General features: G+C 32.7%; 1 protein-coding gene and 1 long non-coding RNA gene across 2 annotated transcripts in view; both read right to left on the bottom strand.

The window, feature by feature from the left end:
• toc (toucan) overlaps positions 1-25962 on the bottom strand; it is a 91115-nt gene that overhangs the window by 38023 nt on the left and 27130 nt on the right. The gene's annotated exons all lie outside the window — the stretch shown is intronic.
• Positions 19632-20465, bottom strand: LOC149908921 (uncharacterized). Its single transcript, XR_016458657.1, has 2 exons — positions 20270-20465; positions 19632-20168 (listed from the first exon to the last, which is right to left on the bottom strand). It is a non-coding gene; the product is annotated as an uncharacterized LOC149908921 (long non-coding RNA).

Raw genomic sequence — 25962 nt, 5'->3', positions numbered from 1 at the left:
ACATATTTTGTTAAAAAATATGTACAAAAATCCAAATAATATGTACAAAATGTAGAGAGGCTTTTTTATTCTTATTCGTATTAGTTACCTACATTTTTATAATGGTAACAGTGCTGAAAATAGATATAAAATAAAAGAACCGTGGGTATCAAAATATCGTAGATCAAAAGCGCACTGCTATTTCATTGTTGTTTTTATAAAACGTCGACTTTGAAGGGAACTGACGCAAGCGCAATATTAATAAGCTCCGCAAGCGATTGATATATTATTTTAGGGTTCAATCATAATGTGACTTGCTCACATAAACATAATGGCGGAATGAGGTCGGTCTATTGCAACAGTTTTGGCGGAATCTCGTAATAAACAAAACATAAGCGAGACTGTTGGCACGTCTCCAAAATGTGTTCGTTTAAAGGGACCGTCCTAGTCTCACGATGGCTAAAACCTTTTAACAATATTCTAAATAGACTTCCATTAAGCTGTCCTTTAATAATATAATATACGTTCATAATTTTTAAATTAAGTTTTATGATGTTTTTATATGCAACCGAATTAGAACGAAATAAATTAAAATAGAAATACGCGTAAGGCTAAAAATAATTTAAATAGTTCAGTGATGCTACAGTTATATTGAGCTGTGACTGTTACGATCTGACCACCCATGTCTACTGTAGGGATAATACGTTTTAATTCAATATTATTTTGTAATTTATAATATTCAATAGACAATAGATAATCTCGCTAACTCATCTTTGATTAATAAGTATTTTAGATTATTCGTCTTCTTAATTAACCTTTAAATTTAGGAAATTCTTGGGAAACCGTTACCGGTTAGTAGGTAAACACGATTATAATTACTTATAATAGTTTCATTATAAAATCAACTATAACAAATTACAGATTCACAATGGTGGCTTACAGTACCTATAAGAGTCGCTTGGATAAAATAGAGATCTGTCTTATTTAAAGAAATTGTGTTAACTACATAGTAAATCAATCAATATTAATTTTGTTAAAATAGAAAAAATATTATTTAAAAGTAAAAAAAACATAAGTACATATATTCTTACATGAAAATAATATAAATAAGGTCTTTTTGCAATTCATTTAACAGTTTTAAATATTTCAAGTTTCATCGTGTAATTAACCTTTTATATTTAATTTATTATGTTTTTTCTATTTGAAGATAGATACTTCATTATTTAAAGAGATAAAATCCAGGTCATTCGTTTAACAATTTCCGAAAAATAATTTATACAAAAGTGTTGAATAGAGCAGCATTAATTCAATCCTGAAAAAAGTTAATAAAACCATTTTGAAATAGTTGGTAAGCGATAAGTCTCTATTGTGCTCGTTTTCTCACTGTTTGTTTGTATAGCAATTTAAAAATAATGTTAATTCATAACAAAACCTACAATTCAATTGCTTCGTGTAAGCAATTGCTACAATCATTACTATCAAAGGTTACTAGGGCCATATAAGCTATTACACTCAGCATAAACAATATTATATACACACGCCGATCCCTCTTCCCCACATATGTGTAGCTACAATAATATATGAGGACAGAAACATCCGGCTTATCAACAACATCGTGATTGAAGGACATTACGTCGGATATTTTTAAGGTAGAGTCTTCACGTAGTGTGATTTTTTATTACGAAATAAAAACTCATCGGAAAAACTACACTTCGCAAATAATATTGGTTAGCATTATCTAATGACTAAATCCAAAACTTTAGTCAATTTTTATCGAAGTCCTATGTAGTTTTCGAATTACGTAATGACCAACCATCGCATCGTGACAAACAATGCAAATGATGCACACTATAAGTCTTAGATATTTGTAAATTGTTCTGCTGTTCGCTGCAATTTATTAGATACATGAAGGTGAGAAAAAAATAGTGCCCACTGTAGCACTTTCCACGGAAAACAATACTTTCCTTTAATACTCAAAGACTTTCCTGCAGCTTTAAAGTTAATATTTTGTATGTTTCCTTTTCTACGCTCAATGGAAATCAAAACTAGAACCTCCTGTAAGTTTCACGAGAACTTATGAAACCATTCGTATATATTAAGTATATATTATATTTCGTATTTATTTGTCCTCACAACTGATTAGTTGTGAGGACAAATAAATGCATCTGTTTTGATAATAATTTGCGCGATAGCAAGTTTAAATTTTATCTCTGTACCTAATGGTCATGACTTTGACTTTGCAAGAAGACGAACTCTTGCAGACTTTCAATAGGAAAACTGTATACATATCTATAATTCAGTCGAGGACGGCGACACGGCCAAGGTTTGGAAATTTCTAAAATCCTTAGGAGTTGGTAAACAACAGCAGCCTTCTCTTCCAAATAACATCAATATCGATCAGATGAACCAACATTTCACAAAAAATCTTGTTAACTTCGATTCAAATCATAAATCATTAACTTTAAATAATCTTTCTTCTTATCAAACTCCTAATTATCAACCGTTCCATTTCAGGCAATTCTCCGATTGTGATGTTAAGAAGAGCATTTCATCGATTTCTTCTAAAGCCGTTGGTGGTGATTGTATTAGCCGCAGTATGATCCTTCCTATTATTGATATCCTTACACCTGTAATAACTTTCATATTTAACTCTTCCATCTCCTCTGGCATATTTCCGGATGCCTGGAAAAATGCAGACGTTCTACCCTTACCTAAAAAAATCCATCCTGCATCCTTTTCCGATTATCGTCCAATCTCCATCCTCCCTTTCTTATCCAAAGCACTGGAACGTTTAGTCCACGAACAGTTAACCCGTTTCCTCAACAAAAACTCCATCTTAAATCCTTGTCAATCTGGCTTCCGTCCTGGGCATAGTACGGCTACTGCACTCACTAAGATCACTGACGATATTCGAGCGGGAATCGATGACAAGCAGCTCACTATTCTTACCTTACTGGATTTCAGTAACGCGTTCAACACTGTAGACTTTGATATCCTAGTGAGCTTGCTTCGCTCCATTAACATATCTCCAACGGTGATTGCGTGGTTTCAAAGTTACTTGCTGGGGCGTCAGCAACGAATCAAAGTTGATAGTACTTTCTCAACTTGGTCAAGCATCACTGCTGGCGTTCCACAAGGTGGCGTCCTTTCTCCTCTCCTCTTTTCCATATTTATTAATAATATCACTGTTTCCCTTACTTCGCTCTCACATATGTATGCAGATGATCTCCAAATCTATACTCGTTCAACTCTCGAAGATTTACCATCTGCTATTCGATTGATGAATAAGGATCTTGCCTCGATAGTAGCTTGGAGTAGATCCTACGGTTTGGGAGTCAATCCATCAAAGACTCAATCTATTATCATCGGGAGTCCCAGTTTCATTTCGAGGATTGACTGGTCAATTCTTCCTCCTATTACTGTAGATAACACAATTATACCGGTAAGTGATTCGGTTAAAAATCTTGGTGTTATGTTTGATCGCACTTTATCTTGGCACAAACAAATTAACGAACTGAGTAAGAAGGTATTTGCTGCATCACATTCGTTAAGACGTATTCGGAATTTCTTACCCATTCCAACAAAAATTTCTCTTGCACAGTCCCTCCTCCTTCCCATCCTCGATTATTCCGATATTTGCTATACTGACCTTACTGAATTGCAATTGGACAAACTTGAACGGCTGCAAAATGTTTGTATAAGATTCGTATTTGGCCTCCGCAAGTATGATCACGTCACAGAATACCGTATGAGGCTCAAATGGTTACCCATACGTCTACGTCGCAACATGCATATACTTACATCTTTGTACAAAATCCTTTTCTATCCTCAAGCCCCTGTCTACCTTAAAGAAAAATTTGAATTTCGTTCGAATGTTGATTTAAATCTGCGCTGCACTGGCAATTTGCTATTGAAAATTCCTCCCCATAAATCAAAATTTTACCACAAATCCTTCCATATACAGTCGATACTTCTTTGGAACGCTCTGCCAATTGAAATCAGACGTGCGAAATCGCTGAACATATTTAAAAATTTAGTTTTCAACCATTTCTTCTCCCAAATAAATTGTTAGTATCCTTATATTTAATAATTGTATTGTATAGGTATATATATTATGTATTGTATGTATTGTTTATTATGTGTACGTATATATTAATATGTTTAAAATGTATAAGTAGGTATTCTTAAATTATATTTATTACTATGTATTTATAATATAAGTAGTTGTATGGTTTAAATATACTGTAATTCATTTTCATTGCTGCACCACCTATTGTTTTCACCTCTTTCTTATAATTAAAAATCCTACCCATAGGTTGCCTGGTAGAAATCGCTTAGTAGCGATAAGGCCGCCTTTTTAGCTTTATAATCATATTGTCTGTTTCTTTTTTTACGTGTATTTACATGGTGCTGAATAAAGTGTATTTATTTATTTATTATTTATTATTATACATAATTCATAAATATATCAGTCACCAACCCACTCATTACGCGGAATGACAATTTCAAAATTTTCCGGTCGATAGTTGATAGACATTTAAGTTTACATCGTTATCTACTGAAAACGATCGAAAGTATAATAATTGGCGTCACGTAACAAATTAGGTACACAGTCGGAACGCGTTTGCGTTACGTGAACTAGCTGCCTCTCGCACACAGAACGTCGGTCTCATAATGTTTTTCAAATTAGATACGTTAATGAGACATGTATTTACTTTTAAGTTGCGATTGAATCGTTCTTAATCAACAGAGAGCCTGAGGCGTTTGCTGAATGTTACGACAAAAATGAGACGCTACCAATACCTATTATCAATGCGAAAATTAGAGATGTGCTGTGATTTGCTCCGAATGTGGGTTTGTTGGCTACTCTGTCACTGAAGGAATACTTTAGAAATCTATGAAATTATGAAATAATAGTGTAAAATACACACGAACTACGTTATTCTTGGCTTCTTTCAATTTCTTTTCAATTTTTTTAAGATCTTTACCATTATATTAAAAGTATCTCAAAATAAACTCTATCAAAACTAAATACCACTAGCATTACCTGACTCAAATCAGTATCTACATCTATCACGTAACCAGTCAGATGGTAACAAGAAAATTGTAGACCGACTGGATCGTACAATTTGTATACAATTAACATAATCACATGTTTAAATAAACATTGGTTTCTAGAATGCATGCCGTTGATGGGCATTATTTTATTCGTATCTAGGTAAGGAATGGCCAGAAGCGGTCCAGGACCTGTTCTTTATGCTCACCTGTACATTCTACTCCACATTATAACCGGTCTGCAGTTAGAAAAGCACAAAAAAGCAGTCGTCATACTTTCGACTGTAGGTTCACAATGGAATAAAAGATAAATTGAATGAAAACCCCATTCAGTATTTATATGTATTATGCAATCGTAAAATGATACATCCTGATTTGATTTATTATTAGTAGTTATAGAAATGTAATTGATTGACAAGAGATCGGAGAATGTGATGTATTTTAGTAACATTATCCAATATTACGGCCACTACGTTATAGTTAAGTAATTAAAGACAAGCACTTATCTCTCGTCTTTCTATTGTTTTATTTTTACATTGTACATCACGTAATAAAAACAAGTTGAATTGTTATGTTACAAATAAAAGACAATAGCAAACAAGTTTCGAAGCCAGGTCTAAATGGCTGTGATTTCATGTCTAAATAATAGGGAACATATCTTCATAAATTATAAAATAATATCTGTTATCATCTAATTAGGTACTTTATTCATAGCTGATACATTAGCGAAAGGAAAGGGCTTTAGGGTCAACCGGGGCAAATGCAACTATGGGGCTATGGCAACTAGTTATCATAACTAATTTATTAGAGTTGTTGTAATATATCGCCACCTATGATTCAATAACTCAACGACTAATAAATCTTACAAGTAATAGATGGTGCCGCTACGATGAAAACTATTTGATTGATAGGCCATTGTGTCAAACCGCTATTTTGAAGTTGGTGTGCGTAAAAACAGGTGTCGAGTTTTACAGACAAAAAAATTGTTTAGGAGTGATTTTTTGCAGGTGTTTTTGATTGGACACGATTATCACAAGCCGTTAAGCATATTTCATTTATATTTTTAATGCGTTAGTTGACTCTATTTTGTGTTATTGATGCAGTTACATTTGCCTCATGAAAATTTAACTGTGAGGTTATTGCAACTGTGAGGTTAGTTACAATAGCCCCTTATATTTTTGTATGAAACTAAAAACACTAGTGATGTGACAGTGTCGATATTTTTAATTTATTATGTCCTTCTTGGTGGTCAAAATATACTTATATATACTACTAATATACTCTTTATGATTAATTAAAGAAGAACCATCGATTATTTCTTCGATATTATACCCAGAGACGGGTTCATAAGTAAAATTCAAATTAGATAAAAAAGCGTGGTTAAAGAATATAACTAAAAACGATAGGTAGGATAGTTCTGTGATTGTTCAAGTAATTTTTAGTAAACGGTTGATTAACTAATAAACGTATTTTGTTTGGTTTACGTTTTTAACAATATTTAACACAAAGAATATTATTTGTTCTGACCAAAAACTAAAATTGACTTAGTAGGTAGGGGCACTGTAATTTTTTTTTGTTGCGATTTAAAGTGGTAAATCAAAGTACCTACATGAGTTTTTCCTCTAAATAATGCGGCGCCATCTACGATCGCAACGTTATTGTAGCAATAGTTCCCTAATACCACAGACTAATAATAATATACTACGTATCTAATACACAATAGTACGATACAAATCACACGCAGAATAATAAAAAAATAATTTGGAAAATCCAAAAGTGCACGCCTCATAATTTGTATTTAATAAATATTTATTAATTATTATTTTTGTTTATTTAATAACAATTAAACCACATCGAATCAGACCCTGAAAAATGAAAGGGTTCTATTCCTGAGCATACTCAAGCGTAAGAGAAAAAAAAGACTCGATTAGTAAAGTATTTCGGTCGCTATCGTGTTAACAAGAAAAAGGATCCGCACATACAGACACACGGACGTCCAAGACAGAACTTTTTTAAACTGTTTTTTAACTAGTTTAAATAACAAAAATGACATCAAAAATATCATGAACGTTAAAAATAGTGTATTTTCTTAATATGTGTGTGTATGTATTATCTTACAAGTGCAATGTATGATACATAAAGACATTTTAAGTTTGAAAAATCAGATGTTTTGCGCGAAGTGACAGTAGTACCCACCTCAACGCTTCGCTTATGAGGCGTGCAATATCGATGAATAAGTTTTTTGCATTCCCCACACTAATTCTCTAACAAATAGTTGCATTTGCCCCACAATCAGTAAAATAAGTTTTTTTCGGAAAACTAGTCCTTGCTACGCGGTAATACAGTTCAAAATCCTATGAATAACATGAAATCTCATAAATATATTCTATATTCGTTGTTTTATATGAAATAGAAGAAGAGCTATGGCAGTTAGTTGCATGTACCCCCGACTAGGGGTTAATGTAACTTTTTCTACCAATTTTAGGAAATATTCTCACTACCAGTTATTTATAAGACTACTGTATTGCTTGATTGGTTTAAAATAATCTTGAATAAATACAAAAAACAATAAATGGGTCAAATAAATGACCAAATATAAAAGGAGATAACTGCAACCGATCAAACTTGAAACTTGTTATTTTTTAGTTGCATTTGCCCCGGTTGACCCTAGTTGATTTTAGCTATCTAACATTTGTTTTTGGCTTGCCAATCGGAAACCCTACACCTGTAGTGGATTAAATTACGCTATTGTTTTATTGACCAAGGATACAATTGACCCCAAATGTACAATAGTTTTTACTCCTATTAGTTCTGGTCATGAGCTTACTCTGTGAGAAACTTGATATAAAAGCGTACGTAAGTATAACATAACATACATGTATAAGTTGCACCTATACGTGTATGACCGAAGCACTCACACTAATGCGACGTTTGCATCCGCAACTGCAACGGTCCAAAAGATCTACGGTCCACTGCTACTGTTGTGCACCCGACACCATCTATTTAATTCTTTTAACGCCCATAATATTATATAAAGGCCATAATAATTAATTCATGTTTTATATGTAATTACGTAATAGTTTACTGCTAAATGTTTAATCGTCCGAAGTAGCTACGTAATTCTTAAATGTAATGGAATGCTAATTACCAGTTTTAACACTACATTTTTAAGATAATTATGCATTTGGAGTAATGACCTTCCAAATAAGTATATCGTGTATAATGAAGACTATCTATAACTTGTAATGCTTTTGATTTATCATTTATAACCATGAAATAATTTTACACCGTGATTGAAATATGGTGCAAATTTCGTAGAAAGAGAAATTTCAAAGAAATTTGAGACGGTTGTTTTATTTTGTAAGTAGATGTTTGGCTTCAATGATAGATCGTTTGAAGTTGTCTTGCGATACATCTTAAATTTCATTCTTTTTGAAATGGTTTAAAAATAATAGCATATTTTCTGTTACGTAAATACTTTAAATATATTATCTAACCTGAACAATAAAATATTCTTTGAATATATAGGTACTTATATACTCTTATTTTTCAGGATATTAGTTTTTTATACATATATAAAATTGTGATATTGTTTTATGTTACACTATTGTACATATTAGGAAAACACGCATCAGGATTCAGCAAAACCTATTTTCTTTCAGAACCGAACGCCTAAAACATAAAAATATAATAAATCTCAAATATGGCATTATTCTGCAAGGTTACTTTCCAAGTTCGTATAAAATTGGCATAAATTATTAATACATTGGCAAAGTTAGAATGTTCAGCTTTGTATTCTGTGGCTACGTAAACAAACATTGCATCAACAACCGTAATGCCATTCTTACTGGTGGATATCCGCTGCAACCTGCTGTGGTCGACAATTTATATTGTATTCTTACTATATCGCCATACCATTTACGTAATGATATAATGCCGTGTCATGTAGGCTTTTAGGCCAACGAATCGAATGTGTAATTGGGGTATCTATTACTCTATTTAGGTTACCGAAATTTGGTTTAATATTTTATTGGTTGTAATTGAACATTACAGTACATAATACTGTTGGGTATACTTGGTGTCTGACTCTTTCATTGTAAAGTAATTTCATCTCGTTTGCTTTTAATACCAATAAACTTGATCGGATTGTTATCTTTTGACATCTGCATTATACATGCAATATGCATATTGCACGCCTCATAAGCGAAGCGTTGAGGTGGGTACTACTGTCACTTCGCGCAAAACATCTGATTTTTCAAACTTAATATGTCTTTATGTATCATACATTGCACTTGTAAGATAATACATACACACACATATTAAGAAAAAACACTATTTTTAACGTTCATGATATTTTTGATGTCATTTTTGTTATTTAAACTAGTTAAAAAACAGTTTAAATAAAAACCGGCCAAGTGCGAGTCGGGCTCGCGCACAAAGGGTTCCGTAGCAGCAAATATAATAAATTACAGTTAAATCAACCTATCTCAAAAACTATAAGAGATACTTTGATCAAACCAAAAATCGTTGAAAGAGTTAATTAGCATGCATCACCTCTATTTTTTTTAGAATTTTATACCCCGTAGTTATAAAATAGAGGGGGGGGGACATACTTTTTACGACTTTGAGAGCTGATATCTCAAAAACCGTTCACTTTAAGAAAAATGTTTTTTAGAAAACTTTATATCATTTTAAAAGACCTTTCCATTGATACCCCACACGGGTATGTACATCGAAAAAAAAAATTTCATCCCTCAGTTACATGTATGGGGGGCCCCACCCCCAATTCTTTTTTTTACTATTTAGTGTCATATTTTTGTAGCGGTTCATACAACACATATTCCCATCAAATTTCATCACTGTAGTACTTATAGTTTCCGAGTAAATCGGCTGTGACAGACGGACAGACGGACAGACGGACAGACGGACATGACGTAACTATAAGGGTTCCGTTTTTGCCATTTTGGCTACGGAACCCTAAAAAGTTCTGTCTTGGACGTCCGTGTGTCTGTATGTGCGGATCCTTTTTCTTGTTAACACGATAGCGACCGAAATACTTTACTAATCCAGTCTTTTTTTTTCTCTTACGCTTGAGTATGCTCAGGAATAGAACCCTTTCATTTTTCAGGGTCTGATTCGATGTGGTTTAATTGTTATTAAATAAACAAAAATAATAATTAATAAATATTTATTAAAAAAAAATTATGAGGCGTGCACTTTTGGATTTTCCAAATTATTTTATTTTATAATGTACGGAACTCAGTTTATTTTCCGTCCTCTATTCTAAGAACGCGTTTGCAAAGTTGTGAACAAACGGCAGTTTAGCGGTACCGGCTCTAACATTGTTATCAAAATGTTTGCAAGTTTGCTCGTCGGTTTCGCCTTCATCGGCGGGGTCAACGTTTCTCAGCTAGTCAACAAATCCATCGACAAGAATAACCCGTTACACTGCATCGGTTTCCAGCGGATTTCACTCACAAGTGACGCCTGCTAGACCATTTAATACCTCCGTATAGTTAGATAAGTCCAGCTCGTGCGGACGTCTTAATCCAATAATGATCATTGCTATCGATTAAAATACATTGGAAACGTATCTGGGTATACGAAGAATTTTTTTCTATCAATTATTTTAGGTGCAACTTAACTTTCGAATAACTTTAATAACCCAAAAATGCGTATGTACCTTTGAACCGAAATAAGGTGCAAATTATAGGCTTTGCAAAAATAAACGTTTCAGAAAGTAACAGATCATTGTAATTAGATATACTTTTTTCTATAATACATAATTGGAACGAGGGCATTCATGATTTGGTATGTGAACAAATAAGAGATTAACTTGTTTTTAAACTATTCTAGTGAAACTATTACCCATACACTTTAAAGTACTGATATCGGGCATGCCTTTTGATAAGAAAAGTCACCGTCACAAAATCTCTTATGACAATCTCATCAATGTCAAATAATCAGTGATGGATATGATAGGTTACTTTAGTTCGAAATATCATCTAGTACTACTACGATATGAATACTATGCCATAGGTATTTTGTATTTGAGATGTAACTCTACATAATATTATTATTTATTTAATATTTAAACTTAGCCATTTCATTCCAAATATTTTAAAATCTCTCATTAAAATTATTTTCCTCTTGCACAAGACTGTTTAAATTGATTTATATTTCTAGACATCTAGAGCATCCTAAGCACTGGAAGCCGTGACTTAGGAATGTACTACACGTACCTAAGTCACGGCTCTCCGTGCGTAAAGACAATTTAAAAATAATAAAACTTCAAGGATACGCAAAATTAACGATTCGACAGAAAATTAATAGCGATAGCATGTCTGGTGCACTACATACAAAAGTCGATTAATGCCATCCGTCTACCAATAGATGCCGCTAAGTGTATCATTTTAACCAGCAAGAAACAAAATTAGATTTAATTGCAATTTCATTGCTTTTTATAATTTTTTACATACTTTTGTAAATGGAACCTACCTATTTAATTTAATTTTCACTCGATTTTAACTAATTTTACAGAAAAGTTTATATTCAAAACAACGCCATCTCATGAAACTACTATAAACAAGTTATTCTCCTCCGATTTGGCGATGCTAAACGAATACTAGATGGCACTATGACGTTTTTACGTTACTTTTCACGTTTTTAACACAGACTAATAATAATATCACAGACCACAGACTAATAATAATATATGTACTACGTTTTTAATACATAACCTCATTGCCTTTGCAGTACCTATAAAAAATATTGTAAATGGGATAAAGCCGTTATTAATTATTACTAACTGCGTTCCTGTAGCGGCTTATATTAGGTAGGTACCTAGTGTATTGATCGTTTTCATACGAAAAATGAATTGTCGGAAAACTTGCGAGATTGTGTGAATATTTGATTGCAAGATCTCATTACAAAATAATATACATTATACAACCTATACTTAAACCGTAGTAAGTATATTATTTCTAGTCACATTTAATTATAAGTATCACAAATCGACCTAGTCCCACAGTAATCTCAATTAAGGCTTATGTTGTGGGTACTATAGTCTGTCCACTATAAGAATTGCTTTTTGACAGCTCGACGGGTGATACCAGAAGTGATGTTCAAAAGATTATCGATTGTGATACCATTTCAATTATAAATTCAAAATATTATCATAAATCGAATCAGGTACGTAAATAATAATTACAACGTAAACGTACTAATAAGATATGTAATAATAAGACCACATATCTATGCATTGTATGTTAAAACTAAACTAAACTAATATTTTATTATTTATTGGTTTCTATCTTACAATTTGGTTGTCTTTACGTTTAAATTATATAACATAATAGAAGAGTTATTCTGCATCGGATATATTTTACAGAGTATTTCTATCGATTATTATAATCTATCGACCCATCATTGAATAATTCTGTGTAGACATCACTAAGTGGGCGGGACCTGTCCATGAAGAACGATAATTATTATTTGTATGACATTTTAACATAGACAATACAATCCTTCATAGGCGTGAAGCTGTCAAAAAGCAAATAATATAATGGACAGAGTATAGACGATGATAAATATAATTTAATATTTTATAAATACATAGTTATATAGATAACACCCAGACCCAAAAACACATAATCAAGTTCATCACACAAATATTTGCCCTGACCGGGGATCGAACCCGGGACCGTCAGCTCAGTAGGCAGTTACTTTACCTCTGCGCCAACCGCGTCGTTAAGAATATCAAGAAATCATCATAATGATAATAAATCGAAACTAAAGTTAAATACCTACCTACGTCATCTTGTTTTATTTTCTAAATAATCCTATCAGATTACCTTTATATGAAGTATGAACCAAAAAGTTTTGAGATTTAAACCGTAGAAAAGGTTTTGAATGATCCTTTGCGTTTTTTTTATTTATGCGCCTAAAATTAAATATTTCGACATCGATTCCCATAAGAATGAAGTATTTTCCCGTTATAAAAAGTAGCCTATGTTCATCAGGTAGGTATAATTTTTGCTTCGAATGGTGAAATAATTTTTCAAATCAATCCAGTAGTTTCGGATCCTATCCAATACAAACAAACAAACAATCAAATCATTTCTGTTTTGTAGATAAATACGAAAGTTACTCCGTCATAGTAGGACAAAATAGAAAATAGTGGGACCACGAGAAAATAGGTATTCCCGCACGCGTCTGAACCGATTTTGACGGAAATTTCGATATACATACACGGTACATACCTACGTTGAAAAAGGACATCTCAATTTTGTTGCATAAATATTAGTTGGATTCAAGGTGTAGGAACAGGGATTGAATAAGGCACACGGTTGAAGCCGTAGAATGAAAGTTGGTAATTTATAAGATTAATTTATTGTAAAATAAACTACTTCATTTTACTTAAACATATTCTATTTATCATTCATTGACTTATCATAAACTTTTGAGTCTAGTTAGGTACTAGTACCTATTATGTGAAAATTTTGAAAAAAAATGTTTTCTTTAGGAAATTATTAGCATTAATTACCTTGTCTTGTCATTAATTTATTTACCTACTTGGTAATAATCGGTCGAACACTTGTTTAAAGTTTATTTTCCTTGTCTTTTCCAGGTAATCTAAATTATTTAATTTTTGCAGTAGGTAATTAATTCATTTCGGCTTGAACAGACAAGGCCATTAGGTGAAGCGAGATTGCCAAATATGGGTGATCTGTAGATTGCCGTCCTGCTGTCGAGCGTTCGCGGTACGGACGCCGCGCTGTTGCCGCACCGTGCATTTTGTATGAAAACAAACGACCGGCCGTGCGCCGTACGACAAACGCACAGCTTCGGCACTGTAGCGACTAGCGGTCCGATACGAAACGCATAAATTGAAAGAGCCATAAGTGTTGGAACAATATTCCACCACCATTTAACCAGTTTGACAAATATTAATAATTTTCGTTTCCAATACCGGAGACATATTTTAAAATCCTGTTCTAACCCTGCATTTGTATCGAATTACAGTTTACACATAAACTTTAATTAAATATTTATTTTATTTACTGGTTATAATATAACATAACATTATATAGACCGTTATTTTCTGCCTATTTATCATTATAATTATAAACATTGTAAGTATGTATATGTTAACGGAAACGTATGTAATTCCTAAAATCGCATGGAAATGTGTGAAATAAATTATTTTATAGTACACATTTCCTAGGAAATCCATACATTTCCTAACTAACAGACGGAAATGTAAAACATCTAAGATATTGGAAGGTACGCGGGACGAGGGGTATGTATGTCGCAATCGGATTGTATAATCCGCCGAATTACAAACGGCCGGCATTTTGTAATATGCCGAAAATTCGTAATCAGAATTTTTTGGTTTGGATAAGGGGGTGGGTTAGGTTAGGTTCGTGTTTTTTAGAACTATACAGAAATAGGAGCCCCACGAAGTGGGGCTCCGTCGGCTCGCGACCGTCTTTTTGTAGAATGTTTGAAAAAGACGAATTTCGGCATATTACAAAATGCCGGCCGTTTGTAATACGGCGGATTATATAATCCAACTGCGACATGTACACGGGGACAGCAGGACGAGGGGACTGATTACCTTAAGGACGCTGCAGCGCTGTCACAAATCTGCGTTACTCAAATTTAGGTATTTAACGTCGCAACGTGGTTCGCGGGACATCACGCTCACGTAAACATAGCGCAATCCATTTTATAGACCATTTTCATACTTGATATATTTTTTTTTATATTTTTATTGAAATTGATTCCAGAAGATTACTGGGAACTTTAAAAAATTCATTTTGTTACTTTTATTAGTAGGTACGATCCTTATAAGTATTTTAGTGTATTCAACCAACTTAAAAAAGTGGGACTATTTTACAACAATTTGAATATGAATTGTATTATTGTATACAATATCGAAGCTTTTTAAGAAATATATAAAATATTTTTTTAAGAATTATTATCATACATAATATTATGTTACCGGCAATATATTAAACCCGGCATTGTATGCAATTCTTAGTAAATGTAGGTATGTTATTCCGAGAAACAGTCGGAATTAAATAAATTAAATTCGTCACATTATCTATATCTTTAAATCTGAACTTTTCCTAAGTAGCAAACACATTTGCAAATGTGGGTGGTTTTTGGGGTAGCTATTAACCAATATGAGGTCAAAACTAAAATCCAAGATGGCGCCGACGAAAATTTGAAATCTTTTCGTCATGGGTGTCATTTTCAAGGAGTTGGAGTAGCTATTAAACAATATGAGGTCAAATCCAAAATGGCGCCGACGAAAATTTGACATCATTTCGTCATGGGTGTCATTTTCATGGTTTTTGGGGTAGCTATTAACCAATATGAGGTCAAAACTAAAATCCAAGATGGCGCGGACGAAAATTTTACATATTTTCGTCATGGGTGTCATTTTCATGGTAATTGGGGTATCTATTAACCAATACGAGGTCAAAACTAAAATCCAAGATGGCGCCGATGAAAATTTTACATCTTTTCGACACGGGTGTCATTTTCATGGTTTTTGGGGTAGCTATTAACCAATATGAGGTTAAAACTAAAATCCAAGATGGCGCGGACGAAAATTTTACATATTTTCGTCATGGGTGTCATTTTCATGGTTATTGGGGTATCTATTAACCAATATGAGGTCAAAACTAAAATCCAAGATGGCGCCGACGAAAATTTTACATCTTTTCGACACGGGTGTCATTTTCATGGTTTTTGGGGTAGCTATTAATCAATATGAGGTCAAAACTAAAATCGAAGATGGCGCTGACGAAAATTTTACATCTTTTCATCACGGGTGTCATTTTCGTCAGCGCCATCTTGGATTATAGTTTTGACCTCATATTCGTTAATAGCTACCCCAAAAACCATGAAAATGACACCCATGATGAAAAGATGTAAAATTTTTCGTCGGCGCCATCTTGGATTTTAGTTTTGACCTCAAACTGGTTAATAGCTACCCCAAAAACCATGAAAATGACACCCATAACGAAAAGATGTACAATTTTCGTCGGCGCCATCTTGGAATTCAGTTTTAACCTCATATTGGTTAATAGCTACCCCAAAAACCATGAAAATGATACCCATGACGAAAAGATGTAAAAGTTTTGTCGGCGCCATCTTGGATTAGAGTTTTGACCTCATATTCGTTAATAGCTACCCCAAAAACCATGAAAATGACACCCATCACCAAAAAAAAAGTCAAATTTTTCGTCGGCGCCATCTTGGATTTTAGTTTTGACCTCATATTGGTTAATAGCTACCCCAAAAACAATGAAAATGACACCCATGACGAAAAGATGTACAATTTTCGTCGGCGCCATCTTGGATTTCAGTTTTGACCTCATATTCGTTAAAGCTACCCCAAAAACTATGAAAATGACACCCATGACGAAAATATGTCAAATTTTTCGTCGGCGCCATCTTGGATTTTAGTTTTGACCTCATATTGGTCAATAGCTACCCCAAAAACCATGAAAATGACACCCATGACGAAAAGATGTACAATTTTTGTCGGCGCCATCTTGGATTTCAGTTTTGACCTCATATTCGTTAATAGCTACCCCAAAAACTTTGAAAATGACACCCATCACGAAAAAAAGTCAAATTTTCGTCGACGCCATCTTGAATTGTTTTACCCCACCAATCTATTCAACAACCCATAAAAAAGAGCATCTGAAAAGTATCAAATATTTCAAATCACGAAAACGACAGTGCACGCACAATAATCTTTTTCTAATTCGTTTTATTTTTGGGACAAGGAGCGATACACCCGTCCTTCCAAGAGCGCTTCTGAGCGCGGTCTGACGACCCGCGAGAGCAAAATGTATGAAGAAATCAAGAAGTATTTTTAATTTAGCTAATAAATTTTTGAAATAAAATTTTGATTTAGATACAAAAAAAATTATCAGAATCTATAAAGGACTATAATATATCCCTCAATAATTTATAGGTAAGAAGATAGATTAGGCTTTTAATTTTCTTAAAATTGTACCGTTTTAGACCCCATTTTTTTTTGCATTTTATGCGATCATTGTGCTGGGAAAATCGTATTTCAGCGACCATTTTGTATGACGTCGTACAATTTTTATAAGATGATCGTAGATCTGAATATATTATCTTTAAATTAATATATTATTACTTTGTTCTCACGTGTAATTGCTTTGAGTTAAAATGGTACCGTAAAATAGCGTTTTTTGTTAAAAATCGGTAATAGCACCCTTAAATAAATGAAAATTTGATTTGATTGAATATAAGTTGATTTAAGAAATGTTAATTAGTAAGATAATATGAACATATTATTATTATTTTACGGTAAGACTGTTACCCGATTGTCTCAATAAGTGCTAAGTATAATAAAAAAAAAATAACAACGTGTTTTATTACAGAAATCATTTACTTTATATACATTTCCTAATACGATATTGGAATTATATATAATTCCAAGGAAGATTATACATTTACTAGGATATGTATGCATTAAATAGTTTATTAAACAATATTTTATACATTTCCCAAGTGGCATCGGCATTGTACACATTTCCTATTAGTTTGAGACCCATTCGTTAAAAAGTCTTCAAATAACGTTTGTTTTATTATCTCGAAACTGCAATTAATAAAAAATGAAAATAATTTTTTTTTAATAATTAATAAAAAATATCCTGTCCAGGATTTTTCCAGTCAAACCATTTTTAATACACTTAATTTATTATAAAATTGGTCTCACTCTATTATCACGCCGTTGCATTTCGACTTATATTCGGATCTTAGACCACTAGGATTTGTATACAATTCCTTGATTTCATACATTTCCGGTAACATATACATAATTTTATTTATTTACATTAAGTATATACATAATTACATACTGATATTATATCTACCTATACATAATATATATATGTATATATATGTATATCATGTTTTAACTGATGTATTTATTTATTAGTATTTATGATATTAATAGAAATATATCTTTCACATAGGTAATATACTCATGTTAAATTATCATTATATACAATTCTAGACTGAAACTCCAATAGTCACTTGGGGTCACTGAAAATCAGTGGTGGTGAGGTATTAATCACCTTGCCATCATATACTGAGTTGGCTCCATTTGTCAGGTCACTCACTGCCACATTACAGTTCTTAGGAATAAGATTATTTTTATTTAATTATTTTTCTTTTTATTTCTTTTTGTTTTTCCTTCGTTTATAAAATATGTATCTCGTGTTGTGATCTTGACAATAAATGTGTTTTATTTATTTATTTACTTAATGTCCCTTACTGCATGCTTTTCATGCAGTTGTCCGCACCATATGTATTGTGGTCTTTGTCCATACACACTTTCTCCAAAGCCCTGCTTTGGTCTTGTTTGATGTATAAGCTCCTGTATATTAGTAAAAGTTAATCCCACCAAAAACATTTTCATGTAAAATGTTGCCAAGACGAGCCCATATGACTCGCACTGTCAAAAAGTTATCAGATCTCATGTAGAGCGAAGCTTCTAACACTACACGCCCTAACTCTACAAGGCCTAACTTCACAAACTCTACACGTTAGTCAAAATATGTGGCTTGGCCATTTCGCTACATTCACATCGGCGTAAGGTGAAAAATTAATTCACTGTTCATTACTTTTGTGTTATACAATAGTTCTTGTAGTAACGAACGGCCAAGCCACATATTTTGACTAAGGTGTAGAGTTTGTGAAGTTAGGCCTTGTAGAGTTAGGGCGTGTAGTGTTAGAAGCTTGGCTCTACATGAGATCTGATAACTTTTTGACAGTGCGAGTCATATGGGCTCGTCTTGGCAACATTTTACATGAAAATGTTTTTGGTGGGATTTCATTTCTTTTTGTAGGTTGTTTGTAACAATTTTTTTTTAACAAGGAGTACCTATACAATATACATATATACATATATCTAGGGGAACCAAGTTTTAGATTATTAGATTAGACCTCTAGCGTCATCAAAATTTAATTTAAAATTACAGGTCTCATACAAACTCCCATCCCCTAGTTTAAGGGGTTGGGGGATGAAAGTTACAAGTTTTATAATTTTTTTGTTGTTTGTGTGCTTATACTAGCTTACATACAAAATTTCAGCTTTCTAGGACATTAGGAAATACCTTAAGAATTTTGATGATCATCAGTGAGTCAGTGACGAAATTAGCGTTTTTTAGATATAAATAAAATCTGAAGTATAAAAGCTAATGTAATTAAAACTTAATATGTTCAATAAGTCCGCTATTGACAATATATCCCGAAAATTTTGTTGATCTAGCATAATCCAAACCCAAGTTATGAGGGTTCAAAAAAAACGTCGAAGCGCTTCGAGAAAAGGTAGGTAGTGCCCGTGCGCCTCGCTTGGCTTGTCTTGGCGGGGGCACTACCGTGCCCCCAGATCAAATATTTAATTCTTATTTCTTGAAATTTGGTATAGTATTCTTTGTGTGATACAAATCAAAACCAACAGTCAGGTTAGGTAGACTACAATTTACAAAACTGGCAGGGTTGCCATGCAATGGTTGGTGGTTAATGAAACACTTGACTCGACTGTAAGCTTGTATTGAACTGCTTAAACTGTAGAACAACAGGACTATATATTCTAGACGCACACATACAATAGATTACACACTACACTGTAAACTGTAGAATTAATATTAAAGACATAGTTCACTATATATTTTGTAGTCTTTGATTATTTATACAACAGACTAGAAATAAATACTATGTATGCGATTATACCTATTCTAGCCATCCATTTTAGTGTTCCTTAAAATTAAGTACATCTTAGTCAAAGGACAACTTATTGTGTGTTTGCCCGTAATGCACTCATAATAATTTTAAGTTGAATGTTTGTCATTCTTTATGTACCAAACACAGTCACGGCCACGGCGCTCATTCCATTTTACTGGTATTAAAACAGATGAAATCCTTCATGATCCCATATCCTTCTTAGTAGCAAATGTAGAAATCCCTTTCTTGTGTCTACAATGTTTTTGTGGAGAATCGTATTTACATTTGGGATGGATTAATTCTTTCTCCTCTCTTGAACAAATTTGTTATTGCGAACGTAAGCAATAAGTCTGTAATAAAACAATCTTATATTGGGTTACAAATCCATACCTAAACCAATCATTAAAAATCATGTTTACAAAATTTATGTTCAGAGAAAATATCAGTTTACCATATAAAGCTTATTTTCTGCCGTTTTTCTGCCTTTAGATTCTACATAACCTGACAGTCCATCACTCATATTTAGCACTTATTTTTCAACAATTAAAAACGAAAACAAACAAAGCTTCTCGTTTTGGTTTTGACAGAATCTCGTAAATAAACTGAACTAAATACCAGTCATAATAATGTAGGTACTCTGTGAGTCAGCTTTGTTTAATTAAAAATTGACAGTTGACAGTTGACACTTGACGCCAAAGACTTGAAAATAAAAGGTACGTGTACATATATTTACATTAGTGCCATCTAGTGGCTCTGGAAGGAAAAGAACATCAAGTCAGTGTTTAACGTGCCATCTAGTGTGTTAAAAGCAAAAGACTAAGAGATATAATCGAACACGTAGTACGTTATTTCCCCACTGGCGCTTTAATTGCGTAAATTCATGTTGCAACTTTTTTTGTATGGAGTGCACCGTCTGTTGTATACGTAGTATATTATTATTAGTCTGTGGCGATAGTTACTTCTTGCGTGTCGATCATCGAGGCTAGATATAGTGAAAGGTTGGTAGAGAACTTTTTATTGCGATTCGTTTCAGTCGCGATCTTTTGATTATTTATATTAACATCGACTAAGAAAGTTAGTAAATTAATCGTTGCACGATTTGCAAACGTGTCTTAAGTAACGACAATACTTTGCCGCAATAAGGTTATACTTATACACTCGTAATTGAGTTAAAGTAAGCCGAAAGAAAACTTATGCTGTCACTGCAGTAAATACTTAACAAGATAAAAAATATAGAATTATAGATGTTTCTAATCCTTCTTCTTGTTTTATGTAATTTCTAATACATGTATTATATCATCAAAGTGCTTTTTTTATAAATAAAATTTCCAGATAAACATATAAACTATACACCAAAGGTCTTACCTAGCTAGTGACGTTAAATTGTATGCTCTACGTAAAGGTAGAGCAAAATGTTTTGTTTTTCTTTTAATAATTTTACTTTAATTAATATAGCCTACCTGGTACCTATGTAGACAATAGATCTATGTTCAGTTAAGTAACGGAATTAAAGCCATCGATGGAATCTCATTAGACATTAAACAACCAGTTTACGTTGAAAGCATTCAAGTTTGAGTTGTTTATGTTTAATCAGTTGTTCCTTGGTGCATAGTAATGAAGGGCAATGATATACCTACGTCAGTGAAATATAATTAAATTTAAATGCTAGTAAATAATTTAAATGAGCATTGTCACATTGCATTTTAGCTTTATTAGATACAAAGAGGGGTTTGGTGATGCGAAATTATGAAATATAAATTAGTAAGTGATTGCGAGCATTTGTATGAGGTGATGTAAATGATAACAACGCCATTATTTTCCGCATAGATACAAATCATTGTATCTACTTATAACTTTATAACGGGAAGTAATTAATGAAAGAAAAATTTATAGGAAATGAATTATGACACCACTCAAAAAAACAGGTATGAAAGTAAACCGTTCACACGTCGTGCTGCTTATAAATATTTCGTTTGTCGTTTAACTGTTCGACACTTCACTGGCATAGATCACATTTTCCTTCAAAATGCGGTATGCGGTTAACCTTAGTGACGGAGGGGAAACCATTGATTTTTAGCGATGCACGTGACGTCAAATACGCGACAGAGTGGCGCAGACGGCGCGCGCCGGTCGCGTCTCACCGGCGACTGGCAAGTTCCCCAACTCCGCGACTTGTCTAGCAAGTAGCCTGTAGCGACTAGCGAGTAGCGAGAGCCGAGAGGAAATGTCAGTTGCCATGCGGTCCTCCTCGTGTCGCTTGTCTTGACCTTTTACATCGATTTATGCATATTGCATGCACCACAGCTGATTTGGTATACAATACCTAGGGGTGACGACGAATGCAAAATGATGTATCTACGGTGGACCGCGGTCTACTGTAGCAGAATATAGGTAGTAAAGACTAAAAACGTATTTCAAGAGTATTTCAAAAACGTACCCGATAAATAATACAATCGTTACCGTTGTATTTGGCCGTATAGAGAAATAAAAAAACATACAAAGGTACATAAATATAATCAATAAAAAATCACCTGACGATTGCGGAACTTTAAATATGTAAATGCGCTTAAAACTCTATTATAACATGTATATACTATATATATTTTTTTAAGTAGAGTTACTTGAAAATGTTATACAAAATACTGATTTAGAGCTTAAGGCGTTACCCGGCAATTTCGACTATGTTCAACCTCTATAAAGTCTGGTACAACATAAAGCACAATACCGAAAAAAATATATAAAATAGGATGGTCTTTGATCTTTAATTGCTCGCGAGGAATTTTTCCCAAAGTTAATAGATTTCTAGAAAAAAAATGTGCCGTGGTCATCGATTTTTCCGCAAATACTCTATAAACTTCGTAACCTGCTGACTTAGAGCTCTGAAAATTTTACGTTTAATAAATTATCAGTTACACAACAGTCCCTGACGAGGATTTTTTGTTTCACTGATTGGTATCTTTTTAAATACAAAATGCGAGGAAAAAAGAAGGTGCAGCGGGAGAGGTTTGAGATCCGTCAAGTATGGTCAAGGTTATTAGCGCATGTATAAGCCTTAAATATTGCGTGTAATACCCAATTGGGATTAGAACAACTGAATATTTTGCAGGAACGCAAAAATATCTTTGCTAAAATTTGAACACAACTAATTTGTCATTATTTAAAAAGTAGAGTTACTGTGACAAAATAATACAAAATATCTAGGTACTGAAGTAGAGCTTATACTGCCTGTAGTATATGTATTGAGATAAATAATCACGATTGGGATTAGAACAACTGAAATTTTTGCAGGAACGCAAAAAAACATCTTTGCTAAAATGCGAACATAGCTAAATTGTCATTATTTAATAATGTAGAGTTATTACTCTATAATTATAATATATTATTAATCTATGAATAGTGACAATATTATACAAAATCCCGAAATAGAACTTATACTGCGTCTAATATGTATTTTAAGATAAATATGTAATCAGGATTGGTATTACAATATCTAACTGAATATTTTTCATGAAGGCAAAAAATATATTTGCTAAAATTTTGACAGACTATTTTTTACTATTTTATTGTTATGTCTACTACAAGATAGAAATAAAAATGTGTTCTTTGCTAGAGTAAAAAATACTGCTAACATTTCTCTCGGCAAAATAGAAACAAGTTTATAATACCAACTTCAAACATAGTACAGTTATATTGTAGATCACAACATTTTAAAGGTAGTATATGGGAAAAACCAGCAAAATATACATCTTTTATGCGAATAGTATATTACATATGTATGTTTTCGATTGTGAAACGTCTTATAATAATGGAAAATGAATATAATATCTTTGCTTTGGACCCAAATTATGTATCTAATAATATAGCTAGAGAGCTAGCGCAAAGCTACCTGTATGTATTTGACCAGACCTGGATTTTTGTGTGTTGATTCCCCTATACCTACTATACATGAGATGAGGAGTCACTAAGCCCAGAGTGGTGGACGGGGCGCGCGCTCAGGTAAGACAGGTGGAAATTTTTGGCGAACTTTGAAACCATTTGACCACGTCTGCCATTTTGATATTTGAAAATAGATTATTTTTACTATCGGAAAATAACAATGGCAGACCATTATCACGCGGATAACATTCTGGCAGACACTTATGAAAGTGTTGAAAAAAATACAATTTTGAAAGTATTTGACCAGATCTGCCATTCATATATTTTATTTATTAGGGTCTTAAAAACTTATTTTCGAAACGGCAGAAATTTTCATTGCGACTTCAGCAGACAACAAAAACTAGCTACTACATGGTCAGATCTATGCATACAGTACTATCTCTGTAGCTATTTTTTTCCATATATATCAAAATTATTCTCACTCTAGCCTATAGTATTTTTATTTTATATAGTTACTAGCATTCAAATAGTCTAGGTTTTATACCTGAGAGGGCTCTTTTCGGTTCCCACTCTAACGGTTATTGCCAGATGTTTTCAGTACAGATTAGATACTAGCAGATACATCACTTCCATGCAAAAGTGAAAATTACTACGCTATAAATAGCCTAAAAAATCCTAATAATAATAATTACGCTTCACAGCAAGCATAAATGTAGGTACCATATGTACCCGCACAAAGTCGATATTGTGTTGCCTACCGTTCGACTCAATGGCTAGGGTTGTAACTACCTTTAATAATTATTACCAAACTAATAAACCGAGTGATGCGAAATAACCATAATTCTTTTAAAGTTTGATAAAATGATCAGGCAGGTATTTTCTTTAATCCTTCTCTGAATTCTCGGTTACCTACTAAATTGTATCGTTGAAATTATTCTTAATCGCGTAAATTTAATAAATAATCATATGGAAAACACTTTTCATTTGTTTTTTTACTTTCACGCCCAACTACTACTAACTACTATACAATAATTACGTTGTTTCGGTATTTTGACGAGAAAACGCAGGAAACATCCGTTGTATCATTTTAGATAGATTGTATATTTTATTATTTTGTATCTGTAGAATTGAAATCAAAGCTATGTATATGTTGTCTCCATTCTTTTCTTATCGGATTGTTGATCCCAATGCGAATGCGTCACTTAAATTTTATAAAAGACAATTAAGAACATCAAAAATAAAGTGATACGTAAATATTTCACAGTGCAATATATTATGTAATTAATAATAATTATATAACTATTTATGAAAAAATAATTACATCAGATTTAATAATCTCAATTATTTTGAATGTACATATGAATAAATGATTACATCATAATAGTAATAATCACAATTGTTTTATTTCCCATTTGTTGCAACTGTAGCATATTTTCATGTAGCAGCAGAAGTACCTACACTGGCGGCGCGGCGGCATCGTGCGACATCAAAGGCATATTGCCTTACTAGGTAAGTTTATAATGATTACAGATTAACTCTTTAATAATTATTTTTGACTTTACTCATTTCTTTTATTATATAATTTACGTTTTACTTTTACAGAATCCGATTCAATGGATTATGAAGACGAGTCACACAACGCCATACGATAGTGATGATGAATGAACATTTCAATAAATGCATGCGTTTTCTTTAATGTTGTTTTGTAATTGTTAATTGTTTCTTAAATAAAGAAATAAACTAAATATTTAAATGATGATTTGTTATTTGCAACACAACTTTATATTTGAGATTCTTTACAAATGTATTTAGTTTTGTATCATCAAATTTATAAATTTTATTCCATAGTTTTCAAAATTAAATGTAAATGACCATAAAAACATTAATAAAGTAAATCATTGATGTAAGGTCAGGGAACGTAATACATATATATACATCTGACCATGTAGAAGCTAAGTCTTGTTGACTGCTGAAGTCTGTAAAGTTTTGTTGTCTGCTGAAGTCTGTACGCAATGAAAATTTCTGCCGTTTCGAAAATAAGTTTTTAAGACCCTAATAAATAAAATATATGAATGGCAGATCTGGTCAAATACTTTCAAAATTGTATTTTTTTCAGCACTTTCATAAGTGTCTGCCAGAATGTTATCCGCGTGATAATGGTCTGCCATTGTTATTTTCCGATAGTAATAATAATCTATTTTCAAATATCAAAATGGCAGACGTGGTCAAATGGTTTCAAAGTTCGCCAAAAATTTCCACCTGTCTTAC

Source organism: Colias eurytheme, chromosome 4 (assembly GCF_061535395.1).
Source record: "Colias eurytheme isolate Ceu_HAF_F1 chromosome 4, ilColEury1 Martin Lab GWU primary, whole genome shotgun sequence".
NCBI classification, from domain to species: Eukaryota; Metazoa; Arthropoda; class Insecta; order Lepidoptera; family Pieridae; genus Colias; species Colias eurytheme.
This window is presented reverse-complemented; position numbering and strand designations above follow the sequence as displayed.